Source organism: Pinus tabuliformis, chromosome 6, assembly GCF_031772625.1.
Source record: "Pinus tabuliformis cultivar Carrire ecotype Pingquan chromosome 6, CPIR1, whole genome shotgun sequence".
Lineage (NCBI taxonomy): Eukaryota > Viridiplantae > Streptophyta > Pinopsida > Pinales > Pinaceae > Pinus > Pinus tabuliformis.
Window position 1 is genome coordinate 1670694278 of NC_142292.1, and position 20166 is coordinate 1670714443.

The window sequence follows — 20166 nt, forward strand, 5'->3', positions numbered from 1 at the left end:
TAAGAAAAGGCTGTTGAGGAATCAATATAGGAAGACTGGTTTTGCTGGCTACTATATTCTAGCCATGCCCTATTTCTTGATCCCTTATGTTCTTATTTCTCTCATATTTTTATTTTTGTCAATGATGTTTGATGATCGATGTTTGTCACTGTCCTCTATTTTTTCATGGGTTCTTAGTCAACAAAATTGGCTTGCTATGAGGGAAACCTTATCAACATGAAAGAATAATTGAGCCTCCTTCGACATGCAAAAAGGAAAGCATCTTTCACTGCACCTTTGACTACGAATTCTAGTTTTGTCCATCAGACTCTTCATATGTGAATTTATCATCCTTCTCTACAGAGAAAAGGATCATCTCTGAGCAGGTAAACACAATGCTTACACAATTATTCCTCTGATACCACATATGATATTTTATGTACCTTAATGGTGCTTCTTCATTTGCTTCCAGGGTTTCCTTTAATGAGGGAAATTATGCCACCTATTTAACCAACTGTCATTTTGACTGATATATTTATTCCCTTCAAATCTAGAGCTACGGATTTTATGCCTTGAAACTCTACTCATAAAAAATGCAATCCAAAACTTTGACAGCTTTAACAGTAATAATTAGAGCCTCTTTGTCTCAAGGGTGAAGTCCACTCAGAACACCATCCATATTCATATGTTCCAAACATGGGAGGAATTAGGGGACTTGGGTTCTGAACTATTGTCCTGTAGTGACCTTGAATGTGAGTGAACTTGTCCATAACAATCTTCTGCCCAGTCACATCTTGGACAACAAAGCACACTCCCACAACATTCTCCTTTAGGTCCCTACTTGAGAAAGCATTAATGAGTAAAACTACTGGACCTTTTTCCTCCCTCGATCCATGTCTTTTTAGCTCAATTTGAACATTTTTCTTTTCAACTCCTTGTAAAGCCAAATGTAGCATCGTTCTCAGCTAAGGTTTCCTCGACGAGATTGATTAGAGGCTCCCCCAAGACCTCTTCCACTAACAACCCTCTAAGTTTGGTATCTTTTCTATTCCATCCATTTACTACTCCATAAGAATCGACTGCCAAGATTGGAGTCATTGCTATTTCAATCAGTCTCACTATCTCATTTGTCACTACATTCAATTCATCCATTTCCTGAAGTTTCAAATAAGTGAGTTGCCTATTTATCGAGATATTTCTGTTACTGTCATCAGTTTCTTTGCAGGAACCTCGCAGCATTAATTGCAATGAATGGATTGAAGGAAAACTCCTCATTATTACCATTTCAAGGAATGCATCAAATGAAGATGGTGGATGCTTTTTCTTACCATCGTCTCTCTCCTACAAGTCATGTTTGTCACCTCCCCATTTGATTTCTTTTGTAGTAAGGGATCTGAACCAAAACAAAATTCTTTTGAATTAATTCTCACCACGAAAATTACACATATTGCATTCCCTAATGATCATGCTCTAGGATAGCCTGCATAAACAAGACTATTTGTGCTCAAACTTGTGGAATCTGTTATCTCAAAATCAGATCCTGATAGGCTGCTGGTCAGGTTGACTCTAAGTAACTATTTCAGACCTACTTTAGGCTGAGGCTTAGCCTCCTCAACCTGAGAGGGCTCTCTCTTAAAGGATTAATGATTTTGATTAAAGATAAGATGGCTAACTCTTATGGAACAACTGTGAAAAATATGAATGCTGGAAATACATTTAAACAACTATCCATTGGGCTTATGGAGTCAACAACACCTCAATACAACAGTGAACTCAACCTTACATAGAAGTCAGGGCACTCAGCATTTAGACATTCAGAACATAACTCATATGGGACCACAGTTTATAAATGCATACAGGAAATCAGAGCACATTCAGTGAATTCTGAGTGATTATACATCTATACCACTGTAAAAATTATGGAAAGGACAAGATCACATATTCTGAACATAAGAAATCCTTCATGAATCCTGAGAAGTAAAGTCAAAATTATATTACTGAAAATGAGTCTTTACATAAGCCAAATACAAGTTGTATCATAAAATTTTCCAACCTTGATTACATTGCTGTTTCAGCTATATATAGATTTCTTATTCTAACTGATTGAGATTCCTCCTCCAGCATGAGGGGAATTCGAAAACTACTTCTAATGACACCTATTAACCCTTTAACTAACTAATAAATACAACAAGGTGTTGACTGGAGTTTTTTAGAGATCTAAATCAACTATGACTCTAACTCCATATTACATGCATGATGGCTTCTCCTCGTTCTTTGAAATCTGGTTTTCTTTCAGTTTGGCTGAGATGGGTGTTTAATGCTCCATGCTGACCTTGGATGCTAAGTCTTCTTAACTGCCCAGAAATATTAGGAGACTATCCTTGCTTCTCGGCTTCAGTTTTCCCCAAAATATTCGAATGCAATGAAGCAGGTCCTTTATCTTTTAATCACCCAAAATGTAGAAGTCTGCCACGTCCTTGATGCGTTGTAAGCTTTTTCCCATGTACATGTGTGCAGGCAAAAGTTTCTTGTAAACTGTTTAACATATCCTGAACTGTGGTAAATTGCTCACTTTACGACAAAAAATTTAAAGTTGAATTTTGAATATATCTTTTCTCCACCTGTCTTGACCTGGTTGACTGTTGATAGCTTCAGATGATGCCTTGTATGCCTTTTAGATGTTTCCCTTTCAAAATTCCCGCTTATAATTCAAAACTGCTTGATTTGCGTTAAAATCATCACCTTCAGCAGTTTCGTAGCGCGCTACGAAACTGCTGAGTTATTTAAAACAGCTTGCTTTTAACCCGAGACCTTTATTAGTTGAGTACTTGATTGCCAAAAACTCCTTTAGACTTTCCACATGTCGAATAGGGATTTATATTTCCTCAGAAAGATAAAATCAAGCAAATTTGTCAAAACTTTAAAACAAAATCTTACTTGAAGTGAAAACTCATTTAGCAGGTAGCTGACTTAACTGTGCCTTCAGATCTTCAATTTGTTTCTTCATAGCCTTATTCCCAGCTCTCAGTTGCATATTGATCCTTCTGATGTACTTGGCTTCTTTGATTGCTGGTACTGTCCATGTGTGAAATTGTGAATGGCCATCAACCACTGAATTCAGCTGAGCTTCTACAGCAGCATTCCCTTCCCATAGAGTTTTATAATACTTTGCATGTATGGCTGCATGTTTTCTAGCGGCTTTCTTCAATTTGGCAATCTCATATTTAGCTGATTCCAATTGTCTCTTTATGGCTGCTATATTATCTCCTTGAGATGTGATGACTGTTTTGCCTGCGTTTTTCTGTGTCTCTTCCCCTGTTTCCTCTGTTCTTGGCAGTGCTTCCTGTACTTGCTGGAATCTCCTTGTCATAGGTCTTCTAGGTTTAAAAACGAACTCTTCAGCTGGCACATCAAATCTAAGCCTTTTTGAGGCCTTGGATTTCTTGGTGCTTTCTTGTTCTGACTGCATCAATTCGATTTGAACTGGTAGAGACTGCTCGAATTCAATAGCCTGTAATAAATCATTTAAACTTGCCTTGGACACTGGACTTTCTTCAACTGCTATAGCTTTACCTTTTTCCTTATTTATCTGACTTCTTGTTCTTACCCTTGAGACTACTTCAGATGTGCTTGTTTCAGGTACAGTCTTTTTTCCATGAGCTTTTTCCTTAGTTGATTGCTGAGGTTGATCTTGGATGATAAGTGGCTTCACTTGTTTTCTTACTTGTGACTTTGGAACTCTTTTAGCTCTTGCTTCTGTTTGGAGCTCAGCTATTGTAAAATCTCTAGCAGGTGGTGGAGTGAGGCCAGTTTGGCTTTTGAATCCAGCCATAAAAATGAATGAATTCCAATCCCTGTCTATCTTTTGGAGCCCATCTAAAACCAGTAGTTTAATCAAACCATGATGAAACAAAGAGGTCTCACAATCCTCTTTCCTCAGCTGTACCTTATCACACATCTTACTCAAACTACATAACAGATAAAAAGGTAAGTCTATGGAGACCTTCCCGGTGAAATGAAAAAGGAGTTTGAAATGGTAAGAATAAACCTTGTTATACCTTCTGTCACAAGTCAGATATTTCTGTATGCAGGTGAGTAAGTGAGCATAATATTCTTTGACATAATTCCTGGGCACTGCCTTACTTAAATCTTCATTTATATAATCATCCTTCAAAAACTCCTTGCAAGGATTCATGTCAAATTTGAAATTTTTAAACCATTCCTCTTTTCCTCGTGGGATCTCTGTTACAGTAGATATCACTTCTGGCGAAACCTGCAATTCTAACATGGCTACCTTTGAATTCAAGCCTGTGAAGTTAAGTGCAAACTCTTTGGTTACCTGTGCGTGTCCTGCTTGTAATTTTTTGCAAAACTTCCAGCGCCCGGCCTTTTTAAATGCTTTCTTCACCTCTTCATTTCTCAGCGTTATATCCAGGCCTTCAGGCTCAGTCCTTAGAGGTTTGTCGGATCTGTGCTCCTTTTTCTCCATTGATTCTTCCAAATCCTCGCAAGCAATAACTACCAGCTCCTGTTGGAATTGTGTTTCAGCTTCTCTTTGAATTCAGCCTCGCTTGATTATCAACCTCGCTTGAATTTTGAATTTTTCCGTTTAAAACCTTTCAAGATGTAATCTTGCAGATTTCTCACTCATGCAAGACTTACAGTCATCATTAAGGTTTATGCACGGTTGTCTTTCTTGGGAATGATAATTCATGAGTATCAACAGATCTAGTGGTGGTGATAGTGGCAAGGAGTGGTGAAATGTGATAAGCGGGGTACATGAGCTGACATGAGAGGACACAGCCTATGACTCACCTAACGGATTTGATATTTCGGGAAAGATTCTCTGCGAAAAGTACGAATCCATGATTTCGCAGCGCGGTCAGTTTTAAATTTGAATGATGCGCTGCGAAACTGCCTAATCATGATTGCGCTGCGAAACTGCCTAATCATGATTTCGCTGCGAAACTGCCTAATCATGATTTCGCTGCGAAATTACAAAAAGACACGGTGGCTATAAAACAATGGTAGATGGAGGATGGCTGATATAAGATAACAGGTGGCTATAAAACAATGGTAGATGGAGGAGAACCAATGGGAGTTGAGAACAACTTGACTCAAAAACTCTTGAAAACTCCAGATTCTAAGGGAAAAAATTAAAACCAAATTAAACTAGCACTGACCTTTGTCATCGGGCTAGGATAAAAAATTACATGTATCAATTTTAGTTCTAAGTGATAACAGAATCCATGTGATGCTCAGATAGCCATGCAACAATATCTTGGATCTGAGCCTTAGTAGGAGTTACCCCCAGAATCCAAAAGTTTTCTCCATGGTAAAGGGAAACACCATCGCATATGACAAGATCCATGATGTTGGGCTTCCAAGTGACAATTCCCAAGGGTGTATCACGGAGCATCATGTCACAGAGAAATGCTAAGTGCATAGAATTCGCTTTTCTCTCATTCGAGTAGCCAATTCAACTTCCTTGTTTAGCTAAATTCCAAAAACTTGCATTAAGAACTCATAGGCATACCTCAAAGGAAATGGAACATAGCGTGGACTAGTGTGATGACAAACCACCAGTCCCCAAAGCCTTCTTCCTTTCTGTTGCATATGCCCCTCACTACCTCTGTCCAATTCCTTCTCATCGATTACTACAGCCATTACTAGAGATGCTATAGAACCCATGTTGGCCATGTATTGAGCATGGAAACCATGAGGTGCTATCAATGTAGATCCACAGAAACTTAGGTCTCTAGGAAATCTCTTGTCGTGAATCACTGTTACAGGTTGTGCATAGAAATCAAAAATCATTCTTACTCTATTCCTCATAAACAAAAATCTTGAAACCTGAAGGACATTAGTTGGAGGGTAGTGAAGACCCAAATAAGGTTTTAAATCATATCTTCTAATCTCAAATATCACCTCACCATGATCATCATCATTAAATTTATACGCCATAACACGAACATAGCCTATAAGGTCACACACCTCTTGTACAATCATGTCACACAATAGCCCAATATTTCCACTAGAGATCGATTTGCAACCGTGATATTGCCTTTTGCAGCAAGCTTATAGGATTGTAATGCTATCATTGCAGAGGTGGAAACATCTGAAGTCCCAATAGGCTCAAAATCAATCACCAACGCCACATCAATTCTATGGAGTATAGCATAGAAGGGCTTACCAGAACTCTTGGAATGGACCAAAACAGGATTTAGAAGATTGAGGTCTTCAAAATTGGCAGCCTTCTGCAATGATATGGTGCTCGAAGGAGTGAACAAGGTCCTTGAATCACTGCCAATACAAAGAATTTGTTGGCCTTCCACGTTGGGAACCGCATGAATTGACACTTGAAACATATCTGGGGGATTTTCATTGTAAGAAATCACTTCAAAAGTCTTCTCATTCACTGCAAACATGCACCCAAATGGCTAAAGTAGCTTGCTCATTTGTATTTACTGTAGATATGCACTAACTATAACTGATGGAACAATCTCTAAATCCTTGTTATCTGTTCCAGAGTCACAACTTTCAACACCTTGAATTTTAGGCCAGGCATCCCAACTTTAAGAAATTTAAGAACTTCTCTCAATCCTGCATCTCCAACATCTGCATCATCATTTTCCTTTGTGTCAATATCCGAGTCTTCAGTGGCTTTAAGAGATACTGAAAAGGAAGCATCTGCAAATTGTCCATTCCACTGCAAGTAGACCACCTGCTCCTTGTATTTCTAATTTTTATTAAGAAAATTTCAAACATAGGAATGCCTGGAGCTCCTGCAACCTTAAACACCAACAAAATTTGCCCATATAAATAATTTTTAACAAAAAATTATATGTGATAACACGACCAGATGCATGAGAGAGAAGGCGCCAAGGGCTGGCCTCAATTATATGTGATAACATGACCAGATGCATGAGAGAGAAGACACCAAGGGCTGGCCTCAATTATATGTGATAACACGACCAGATGCGTGAGAGAGAAGGTGCCAAGGGCTGGCCTTAATCCTAGACTTGCAGAGTAAGAAAGCATGGCTTTGGGTTCACAATGTTGGCCTTCTTCCCTGCATATACCCTTCGACGCTAGACAAACATGAACACAAGGACTGTGGAGCCCCTCTTGGAGAATAGATCTCAAATCTGGCGGGCATGCTAAGCTGAAAGTGGCATCGACCCTCATCCTTCCAAATGTGCCCTTTCCTTCTCCTTCTTCCCCATGGAAAAACCTTTCAAATGGAGGGAAATAAACAATTTTTATATTTGAAAAACCTTTCAAATGGAGGGAAATAAACCATTTTAATATTTGAAAGAAACAAATCCATGAAACCTTAATGAAATTTAAATGAAATGTTCTTCTTTATCAAGGCAATTAAATTCCATTAATTTTTTTTTTAATATAATGGGAGGTATTTTTTATTATAAATAACTATTAATTTATCAAAAAATTTAGGTTTTTGTGTTACTAAATATCAATTGAGGGGGTTTTGGTTGAATTATTAAAAGTGAATTATGGTGATTTCAAAACAAGTTTTGTATGGTTAAAAAGTGAAGAAAAGCACTAATGTCATGGTAATGATCACTTATCATTCTCAATTAAACATTTGGTTTAAAATAAGGATAATTAATTTATAGAGATTATTTATGGTGTTTAATAGAGGGAGTCAACATGGGAAAGGTAATACTTTGGCTCTCACATGTTTTAGAAAATTGATATCTCTTTGTCCATAAACATTAGGGGTGGAAAAATAGCATAGCTTCTAGAGCTAAGTTTGTTCCAACTTAGTTATATCTTGAATCACAAATTGGTGTTGACCTCATGGAATATATGATAGAAATTTGGTGGCTTGTAGGGTAGTATTGTCATAAAATAAGAAGGGTAGACATCAAAATAAGCTTTGTGTGGTCAAAAAGTATAGAGAAGTAGTAATGTCATAAGATTTATGATCATTTCCAATGAAATGTTTGTTTTAGTAAGAATAACTAATATATGGAGATTTTCCATGATATTCAATAGAGGGATTCAACATGTGAAAGGTGATAGTTTGGCTCCCACATGCTTTAGAAATTGATCTCTTTGTCTATAAACATTAGAGGCGGAAAAAAATCCTAGGCTCTAGAGCTAAGTTTGTTCCAAATTAACTATATCTTGAACCACAAATTGTTGTTTACCTCATGGATATGATAGAAATTTGGTGGCTTGTAGGGTAGTCTCGTCATGAAATAATGTTGTCACTTATTATCTAGTCATATATTTTAATCCTAAACTAAATTAGTCATTTATGTTAGTCACTTATTATCTAGTCATATACTTTATCCCTAGACTAAATTAGTCGTTTAAGTTAGTCATTTTTAGTTGGGTCACTTAAAATTTCTCAAATTTAGTAGTAATTGAATTGAAATAATTGCAGTGACTAACTTTTTTAGTTACCTAGTCATTAATTTCATAATTTCCTACTAGTGACTGTTCCATAACCTGGACATGCACACCCCAACATATTATTTAATCACAATGGTTAGTGTATTCACTTTTTAGTGTTCTAAGTATTTCAGAAGGTGGAATCACCATTGGGGATGGTTTCTCCAAGGACAGAGCACGAGATATGGCGGTGCTCTTCGGAGAGTAAGATTACATGTCTATCCTAAACGTTAACCCTTCAAATGTTTGTAGGTCTAACTTTTATTTTTCCCCTTCTCTTTCAGAGATCTTAGAGTAGGAGACTAAGTGGGAACATGCGAGATTGTATTGGTTTTACATAAGATAACCTGGGTTCCACTGTGAATCAAGAGACAAAATAGAGGGATAGTTGCTGAGAAGTTGTAATTTTTCTTAAAAAGTAACATTCCTGGTCACCCGCTCCAACTTCAATATTTGCAATGGGACTTCTCCTCACAATCTTCAGTACTGCGCTATGAGCATAAACAATCAATAAGTTTAAAGTAGACTGAATGCAGCTCTTCACTCAAAATCTGGCCTGCTAGATTCATGTTATCACAGTCATCAAGGGTTCGGTCTTCTTGAGGTTGAAAGAGGACACTACGCAATTTCTCAACAAACCAGATCTAAATTCAATGATCTTTCCAGGCATAAATTTACACTTACGTGTTGGGATAAAACTGGTAATGACCGAGAAATGTTGCAATCAGAAGCACCGAAACCTCTGCGTGAGAGAATTTCATGAAACCCTTGTGCCCATAACAACGAAACCCTCATACGTTGCCGAGTACCTACAGGACATTAAATCTCTGATAATTTGGCTATTTGTCTCAGGGGAAGCTGAGTTACAATTTTTCCCTTATTTTGTTCTAACTTATGTCTTTTTCTTTGTAGTTCTTTCTTCTTCTCCTTTTCTTTTTTGCATTATTGTTATAAGTTTTTTCAATACGTAAAGCATGAAGACTAGCCTTGAATCGCCAGTGTTTGTGAGTGCTAAGAAACCCTGCAAAAGACTAGAGCAAAGGCGCCCTTTGAAGGAGCATTTAGTCCTTTAAGACAAAATAGCGATAGGTTTATTTCGCACAGGGGATCCATGGATTTTGATGTGGCTTGATATCTACTCATCGAGAAGGAAAATATAGGATTCTAAGCTTTACCAGCAAAGCTCCTGCTCCTCCTAAGGATTTTCATTCCCTCTATTCTGAAAATGTGGTTGTTGATAATGTGTCAAAATCCAGTAAACCACATCGTTATATTCCTCAGTTTACGGAGCGAACTTTGGATGCCCCTGAGCTTGTGGATGAGTATTACTTGAATCTTTTGGACTAGAGTTCCAATAATGTTTTATCGATATCCCTAAGCAATACAGTGTATTTATGGGATGCCTCCAAGAGTACAACTTCTGAGCTCCTCACAGTCGATGATGATGTTGGTCCAATAACCAATGTTAAATGGGTACCTAATGGAAGACATATTGGTGTTGGCTTGACTAATTTTATTGTACAGCTATGGGATTCTACGTCTAATAGACAAATAAGAGCCTTGAAAGGTCACCAATTCTGTGTAGGTGTGCTTGCTTGGAATGGTCATATTCTCACAACTGGTGGCCTTGACGATTTAATATTTAATCATGATGTCTGTATCCGTGATTCCATTGTTCAAACACACAGAGGACATGTGAAAGAAGTGTGTGATTTGAAATGGTTTATGTATGGCCAACAACTTGCAATTGGAGGGATGGTTCAAATAAATACTTCGTTCTTCACTAGATGGAAGGCCAAAAATGCCTTGACAATAGTCTTGTACCAAACAAGTTGTAGAGAAATCCTAAAATATAAGAGTTGGATGGTAATCCTCATACACAATTTTAGGGTAGAATGTAGTAGATATTTAACAAACTAGTCATGCATGCATGGGCCCATAGGTCTCAAGGGTTCAACTAAGCTTTGATACCAAGTGTAGAGACCAACCCTATAATTTTCTTTTTAACAAAACTAAAAATACAACCATAAGGAAATAACATTGGGAACTTAAAATTTATTAAGCACTATATAAAAAATCTTTGAATTTCACTTATTGAACATATCATCTAATTTAAATATTATTAACTAAAGCCATAATGAATTCATACAAAAGAATATTATAAAAACATAGGTACCGTTCACCAGAAGACGGGATTCAAACTTGAATTTCCGCTACTTGCCTTCCTTTGTTGTCAGTCGCCTCTGAGTGTCAATGTCGACATGCTTAATCTGAATGCAGTGACCCACCGGTTGACCTCCCAGCCTACTCCTTCCCTGTGGACCCTCGAGCTAGAATGGGGTTTTACAATGGAGGAATGTATTAACTGGTAGAGGAGAACACTCTTTGGCTCAAGAGTCCCCTCTCTAAAGTCCTCTAACTCACCAAACTCACTATAGCTCGTAGTCACTACTTTGACATAGTCTCATCCATCCAACAATAATAGGGTAAATAAAAAGTCCTTTCTCCCATGGCATGCCCCTTCTTTTATATGAGTCCTCATAGGTGACACTTGGAATTTCATGCATAATTATTTATTTTTGTTAATCCAATAGCTTGATTATTCACCCACCCATGTGTCACACTCTCATCAAGGATCTCCAAAATTATTTACTTAAATTTTAATTTAAATATAATATTTTTCCTCACCTCAACAAGATTCCTATTTCTTCTCTTAATTGTCTCTTGATCCCCCTTTTACTCCTTAGTTTGTGTTCATTACTTAAGTCAATTGATAATTCACATATTTGATCCCCTATCTACTCCCTAATTTAACTCAAGTTGTCTCTTAGATGGATATTCTTATGTTGGTTGTACTTAAGTCAATAGATAAGTCACAGATTTGATCCCCTATCTACTCCCTAATTTAACTCACGTTGTTTCTTAGATGGATATTCTTATGTTGGTTGTTGCCACAAGGAGGTTCTCTAAATTTCTCTAAAACTTAATTTATTAATCTTATTTTAATTCACCACCCTATTCTCTTAATTAGGTTTAACTATTTTAGGATTAATATTTATCCTTACATTTATGTCCCTCTTTCCACTTTTTACCTAATTAAGTTACATTATCTACCTAATATTTTCCAACATGGGAAGGGTAGAGTTTTTAAGGTCAAATATTTTATTTCTTCCTATGATCCCCTTAACCCAAGTTTTATTCTTGATTTAATTAACTCGGTTCTACCATCATTTACCACTTGATGTGAATTTACATGGTTTTCATATCTTGATTATACTTATTAATTTATTTATTTTTAATGATTCCAAGGATGCCAAGTTTGGTCATGCCCTTCAAGAACTTCCCTTGAAGTTCCAAGGGTGTCATGCCTAACAGTTTATTTGTGATGCCAAGGGTGCCAAGTTGGTCGTGCCCTTCAAGAAATTCCCTTGAAGTTCCAAGGGTGCCACGCCACGTGCCCTTCAAGTATTCAGTGGCTACGAGGGGAAAGTATAGGTGCAACGACAGAGACCACTAACATCTCTTATGTTGCCTGATATAGTGAGAATAATGGTGTTGGGGATCAAGGAATCCACTTTGATGCGCGCCCCCCAATAAAATCCTCATGAGCGACCCAACTTTGGGACCTGCCCCCATGACATTGTGATCTTCAAAGCAAAGGTGTTTCAACCTTTCCAACCCAACTCACGGTGAGAGTACTAGTGGGTGAGATCAAGGACATTGTCCCACCCCTCCCATTCTGTTCCATCCAATTGTACAACCCCATCACCCATATGTGAGTCATTCGGCCAAGAAACTAATCTATGCTTGCAACCACTAACATATCATCAGAATATAGATAAACATATATAGCAGGTTTCAAAATTTAGTTATAATTTCAAAGACAAAATATAAATGTTCATCAAACTAGGTGTCGTCAACTTGTCATATGCGAGTTCCTCTGGTGGTTTCCTGCCATACTCAATAATCATTAGTAACAAGGTTTGTCAGTGTTAGTCATTTTTATAATAGCAACATTAACATCACTTGGTCATTCACATCATTGTTCATTGTGAACCATAACTAATGCAAGTAGGTAACATAGGGTACACATCCATCATGGCTATCATCATCATAACATCAATGGAAACATACATATCCATCAAATCTATCAACATCGTAACATCAATAGAAAACATACCTATCCATCAAAGCTATCATCATCATGATATCAATAGAGACGATACATATCCTTTACTGCTATCATCATCATAAATTCAATAGAGACCAAACATAACCATTTATGCTACAATCCTCATAATACAATAGAGAACATGCATAACCATTAATGCTACAATCATCATAATACCAATGGAGAACATACATAAACATCACAACCACTAATAATAGAGTCATGTGTCTGGATCCTCAACCTAAGGTCCTCAAAGAATAAAGTGTGGGCCTTAGGGCTAAATAAATGTTAATGTCATATCACTGTCAATCAACTAGAGCAGGACACTATATATATATATATATATATATATATATATATACACACACACACACACACACACACACACACACACACACACACACATATATATATATATACATATACATATATATACCTCTCTTGTTTCGAGGACATTGGATTAATTTTTAAACCCCACTCTAATGTTTGAAAAAGGGAACTAGGTAGGTGAAAAAAAAATAAAAAAATGTTGAGTTAGACTTTCTCTAAAGAGAAATATGTATAGAATACATAAAAGAATGGGTTTTATGATATATCTATTGAAACATAAATATGTGTTTATATATGCATGAAATAATAGTCATTGTGTTGATTTCTTGAAATAAAAAATGTAGATGCATTCATAAAATAAATAGCTAATTAGGATTTCATGCATAAAGGAGAAACTATTATGTTAGTTTCCTTTGGAAAATATTATGTTATTTTCCTTTGGAAAAGACTATGTTTGCATGGAAGTGTAATAGCTATTATGTCCACTTCTTTTGGAAAATGTTGTTTTTGAATACATGGAAATGAATTAATTAGTGTGTTAGTTTCTTGGAAATGAAATATACATGTTGCATGCAGAAAATAATGGTTAATTTTGTGCAATTTAATAAAATGTATTGTGTTAGAAGGATGTATACTTATATACACATTGTGCAATTTAATAAAATGTATTGTGTTAGAAGGATGTATACTTATATACACATTGTGCAATTTAATAAAATGTATTGTGCTAGAAGGATGTATATTTCTATACACCAACCATGGTATTAGTATGTTTTTGGAAAGGAATTTTTTTTACACAATTTCTTCTCAAGAATGTTTTGAATGCACAAGAACAATATCTTATATGTTAGATTTCCTTTGGAAGGTTATAAATTTTCACACATGATTATGTTAACTTTCATCTGGAAAGATTATACATTTGGACACAATATTGTGTTAAACTTTTGAAAAAAACAACAACCGTTGCATAGGAACAATAACCATCATGTTAACTTTCTTTTACAGATTTGAATGCACCAAAAATAATAGATGAGGGGATAGGTTCTTTTGAATAAATTTTATATAATTTCATACACAAGAAGAATAACTACTATGTTTGACTTCTTGAAAAGAAAAACTATGTATTTGCATGCATATAACATTTGACTTCTTGAAAAGAATGATATATAATAGGAGAAAGTGTATTTGCACGTGCAAGAAGAAAATTTATTTACTTGGAAGGAACATATGTTTACATTATAATGGCTGATGGGCTAGCTCATTTTGGATAAATTGTATGTAGATGCATGCAAAGAATATGTGTACTCGATGTTTTGTTGAATAATTTTATATAAATACATGCATGATGATGAAAGCTAAGAGGCTATTATTCTTTAAAATAATATGGACAATTGTATTAGTTTTCCTTTGAAAAATAATGTGAGCTTGTGTGAGGGGAATAATAATTAATCTGGTATTTATCTATAGAAGTGCTTGATAGCTATATGTTTTATTAATGCATGTGCATTGATTTTATAGAAGGCATATCATGATATATTTTTTATCTTTTATGTATGCACATGAATAAATGTTGAAACATGACTAATTAAGATTGATTATTTGTTGATTAATACTTTATCTAATCAATATATCAAAGTTTGTTGACGACAACAATGGAAGTGAACCATTGTGGCTTATGTCAAGGATATATTATGTTTAACCTTATGGAAGATTAAAGATCCATGTAGATTAAGGAATGTCAGTTGTGGAATGATCCATTGATGTGTACAACTAGGCCACAAAGACATAGAGATTAAGGATTTGTAGGTAAATGAAATCATGATGATTATAATATCATATAGATAACTATGTTGCATTTAATATGATTTCTTCGTATTATTTTATGACAATGGTCAAGGGACAGACTCCCTTATAACCACTGAGTCAGGGGTGAACACCCTCACGAGTGTTTGATAATAAAATTAAATGTTTGTTGGTTTTGATGCTATGTTATTTTTATGGTAGATTAGTGTTAAATGATGTGATTTCCTATTGTGTTATTCTTATTATATTGATTCCTTGCATGACGTGTCGATAATATTATCAATTATGTGATTAACTAACTGAGTTCAAAGAATCATGAAATTGATGCAAGGTTACAACAGGAAATTTATGTTAATATGCTAACAATGGATGTTATGCTATGTAACTTACCATTCCTTTACTAAAGTTTACTCTATGCAATCATGATGATGTTGTTCAATAGTCAGTTAAGAATATGGGATAGTAATTCAGAAAGTTACACGTTGGAAACTATGTAAAAAAATTCTAATCTCATGCATTTTTATGTGAGGTTACCGAGGATGTTATAAGTGGTATCAAGCTAGGTTGCAACATTGGTGTCTTTTGGGAATTGGTAAGCAGAAAAGAAGTAGAGGTATGATACTAGTGGGAATCATATCATGTATGATTCCAACCAAATTTGAGGTAGAATACATTTGACATGAGATGTGTGATACATGTTTGTAACTGCATTGAAGAGTATTAAGTAATAAAGTCTGTTGTAAAATTGTGCTCATGAAATTTGAATCTTAATGTAGCTAAAACGAAATATAATTGTATTTCATTTATGAAATAATCCTCAGCACTCACTAGTGATAATGAGGAATGATTACCAACCTTTGCATATAAGACAATGTTAATAGTGCATTTAAAGAAAAATGACTAAGTTACAATGGAGTGCTTGTAAAGAGAGAATGCATATATTATTATGTGTGATAACAAAAATATGTAGAAGGTGGGGTTATCCTTGAAAATGAAAATATAATGTTTTGAAATACATTAAAAGAAACCCTTTAGATGATAAAGAAAAACAATGGTTGTAATGACTAGTAGTTGATTGAGTCCTATCGTGGATTTTGGTTGAATTTAGGATGGTTGGTAGAATTGGTTAGTTAGTATTGCATGACTAACTATTAAACTTATATGCATCAATTTGTTTTGATTAAAACTTATTACAAGTTGAAAACAAGTGATTATTCTAGTTCACCTCATGTTAATTATTGTTCACCTCATAGCAACATTTATGTACATTATACATTATGTATCGTTATGCATAATGTACATAAATGTTGCTATGCTTTAATGATAATGTGCATATCATCAATTATGTAAATTACAGTGTGAAAGGATTCTCAAGGAGAATTTCACATGCTAGATAGTTGTGTACAATTGTGAAAGGCCAGGGGGGCCTTGGGATGATAGAAGTTTCCTCCTGAGAGGGTTTTATGGAATTTTCCTACCCATAGGGGTTGATGGAAGTTGGTTGTCCAGAGGGATTAATGGTGATTGTCTACCCATATTTACTTTCCCTATAGATAGATGATCTCAATAAGGGAAAAGAGCTGGCCAAGATGGTGAGAGGGAAAAAAATCTTGAGGTAACTTTGTTGATTTTGGAGCCAAATGGAGGAGGCCCAAAATTTGTCATAGACGAGACACTGTCAGAGGAATAGGTAGGATGCTTAAGAGGAATCTTGTATTAGACCCTGTGTGGTCATTGGAATTCTTGAGTTGGTTGGCCAGTGGAATTCCAAACTAGACCTGGTATGGTCTCTATTAGATAATTGTTTGTATGTGAAAATGGCTCAATATTGTTATAGAAACCAGTTCCCATTGTTTGGGAGGAGCATTATCTTTTCATTGTGGTTCTCATAGAAAAATAACTTAGCTAATCAAAAAAGTGGTTTGTTAAAAATGAATTTTCTATATGATTATGTAAAATTTTATGTACACCTTGAGAGGAAAGGAGCCCAATTCTTGGAAAGGAATTCTGGAAGTGTAAATTCCTTTATTGTATCACCAATTTTGTGAATGTCTTTAGCAGGGGCTAAGGAAGTTTGCAGTTGATGCAATTAATGATCATTTCTATAATTAGAGGGTTGGTTCTCTCTGAGTAATTTTAGAATTATTGTGTGGATGTCTTTAGCGGGATCTAAGACAATATGCATGTGGTATAGTTATTTATCATTTTGATTATTACAGGTTTGGTTCTCTCTGAGTACTTGTTAAATAATTGTAGTTAAAATATTATTTCACATTGCTTAAATGATTGATAGTTAAAATTATTTCATTTGATTGAAAATGTTGTGATTAACATGGCTATGTTGGATTTGTTAGTCATCCATTAAAGGGTTCTTGCCATGGAGTGATCATGGGCTATTAAATCATTATTAGAGTTCTTGTATAAAAGTGACCATGACTTCCAAGAGTAATTGGTAAGTATCATTTAGTTAGTGTAGAGACACTATTTTGTTTATATGAATTGGATTAATGGCTAAGTGATGAAAAGTAGAACTTGCATATTTGTTTGCAGCTATAAATTCTTATTACTATTGATAAAATGTTATTTTTTTTGCTTATTGGTATTTCTTGTAAAAAAATTCTTCATTTCGAAGGGGAAGGATCCTCATTTAGGTTGTTGATATTATTGCATCATGAGTAAAAGTTAAAGTTACAGCAAAGGGTGAACACCGAGGATGGTGTTCACTTTAGGGGGGAGCATGTAATATCCCTCTAACCATTTACTCTTGATGTTTATAAAAATATTGTTAATTTACGTGTTTAGCTAATATTATCCACTAAGAATCAGTTAGGGTTTGGTATGGTGACAACTACCATTCAAGTTAGCAACATAATTCTTTTCTTGCCAATGGATCTTGGCGGTGGGTACGAGGAATAGGAAAAATGGATTTGAAGTTTTGGAAAATTTGTTCAGAAGTTGAGGATTCAAACTGCATGCTACAGTACCCTTTTTACACATAGATATTGTTGTATATTCTATCTGTAAGGTAAATTCTCTACTGAGGCTCATTAGGGAAGAACTACACCTATTGTGGAACAGAATCATCATGTACCTTAACCTAATCAAGCTCAAATCATGAGTGGTGGCATTCTTTGGGCTTGCAATTGCTGTATTGGAGCTTCATTACAGAGGCCAAGGAGAAGTTCGAGGGATTTTCCAAGGCTGATACCTCCAAATTCGTTTTGAATGGAATAGCTACCATCAGTTTTTCTCTTATGAGAGTTGACTGCCAAGATAAGTAATCATGCTCCTTGAATATATATATATATATATATATATATATATATATATATATATATATATATATATATATATATATATATATATATATCACATTTTCATCTTTTGCATGAAATAAAAGTATAACATTTGCATTGGGAAAATATATATAATATCTATTATATTCGCATGCACTAAAGAATGATTGTTATAATATAATTTAATATTAGTGAGATTACATAATGTATATATGTTTTATATATAGTTCGCGCATAGTTGAAATGCTATGCCACATAGTAAAATTTTTACATGATTCAATGTAAAGATAGGGTCATTGATGTCTTTGGATTAATTTATGGTATTTTGTGTATAGTTAACAAAAAGTGTGATGCCATAATTTTTTAGTATGATATTCCATTTGTCTTGTTAATAATAATGTGGTAAAGGTAGAATATGAACTCAAGAAAGGTTTTGGTTTCAACGTGATTGTAAAAGTTGGAAAGGTTTTAAATCTTGGTCAGTTAATAAATGATTATGAAATATAGATTGTATTTGTGAAAAGCAAAAATGCTTTCTAATTCATGAGCAACAATCAAAAAACATTGTAAAATAAATTGTGGGCATTATTATAAATAAGACTCATGGTAATAATAAGTCTAGAGAAAAAAGATAATGTAGCTCAATACACGAAATGGATAAGGATAATAATGACTATTGGTTTATGGTGCTTTTGAAAAAGAATATTTGTTTACACAGTTTCTTCTTAAGAGTGTTTTGCATGCACAATATCTTATATGTTAGCTTTCCTTTGGAAATATTATAAATTTGAACACAAGATTATGTTAGCTTTCATCTGAAAAGACTATGCATTTTCATACAAGATTGTGTTAAAAAAAAAAATCGGAAATACTTTTGAAAAAAACATTAACCACTACATATGAACAATAATCATTTTGTTACTTTTCTTTTACTCATTTGCATGCACCAAAAATAATAGCTAAGGGGCTAGGTTCCTTGAATAATTTTTATATAATTGCATACACAAGAAGAATAGATACTATGTTTGACTTCTTGAAAAGAACAAATATGTATTTGCATGCATATAATGTTTGACTTCTTGAAAAGAATGCTTTATAATAGGAGAAAGTGTATTTTCTTTTTTTGACTGGTGCAAGAGACAAACCTTCTATAGCATTAATTCAAAAAATAACTTACATATATTACAACCATTCATGCACCGAGTGGAAACAAAACCAAGGTGTTGTCTACTAATGGTACAAACTTATAACCCAAAACAAATGGACGGCAGACCCGAAAGGAGACCAATGAACAGACAAAAGCTTAACGAACATTTGTCCGTAGCAGCACTCTCTAAAAATGCCAAAAAAGACATGATCTAAACTATATCATAAACCAACGGCGGAGATGAACATCTGACGAAGAATGGCTAATCGAACTTAACGCCCTAGCCCCACAAAGATGCCCGAAAAATCCCGACCATTGATCTCAATCAACAGATCCAATGGCTGAAAAGAAAAGTGCACAACCCCACATGCCGCTATTTAATGTGCGATCATGGCGGTTTTCCAAACGGTCCCCCTGCCACGTGTTATTCACTGAATGGGTTCGCTGCAAAAAAGGTGAAACTGCTTCCTGCTCGTGGGGCTTGCAATCACTCCAAAACTACTCAGGATATGGAAAACCTCTCAGATGCGAGAGATTAAGGTTGTCGGGGGCGCCAAGAGCTCCCTGCTCCTGATCGCATGAAAAACCAGCTCTACCAGTGACATTGTGAGAAGAGGCCACTGCCAGCCTATCTGAAACCCTCAAAGAAAGCCCACCCACTTTGCCACCCTGAAGCCCTGATTGAGCTCACTTCTCCAAACATTAAACTGCCACAGCTCACTATTCGCTGTAAAACCAAAAATGTACACTCCTCTGCTCATCACGCTTCTGAGTTATCTATGCTTCCCTCCATGGTCCTGCTTCTGAACATCAACCAATCTTCCTCGGCCTGATCACGGCATTTCACCTTGAGACTGAGTTGAGGTAGCTCTTGCCATTTTGTTGCAAAATTTTCTGTTACACAATTCACTCCTTGATTAGCCAGGAGATCTGCCAGCTTATTGGCCGATCTTTGAACATGTTTAAAAGTTATTGTATGGAGACCTAAAAGGTGGTTGTGGATCCGTTGAAAGATC

At 35.3% G+C, this 20166-nt stretch overlaps 1 pseudogene; it reads right to left on the bottom strand.

Annotated features, from left to right (window-relative positions):
* Nucleotides 1–596: 596 nt before the first annotated feature.
* LOC149265369 (phytochrome-like) overlaps nt 597–20166 on the bottom strand; it is a 64499-nt pseudogene continuing 44929 nt past the window's right edge.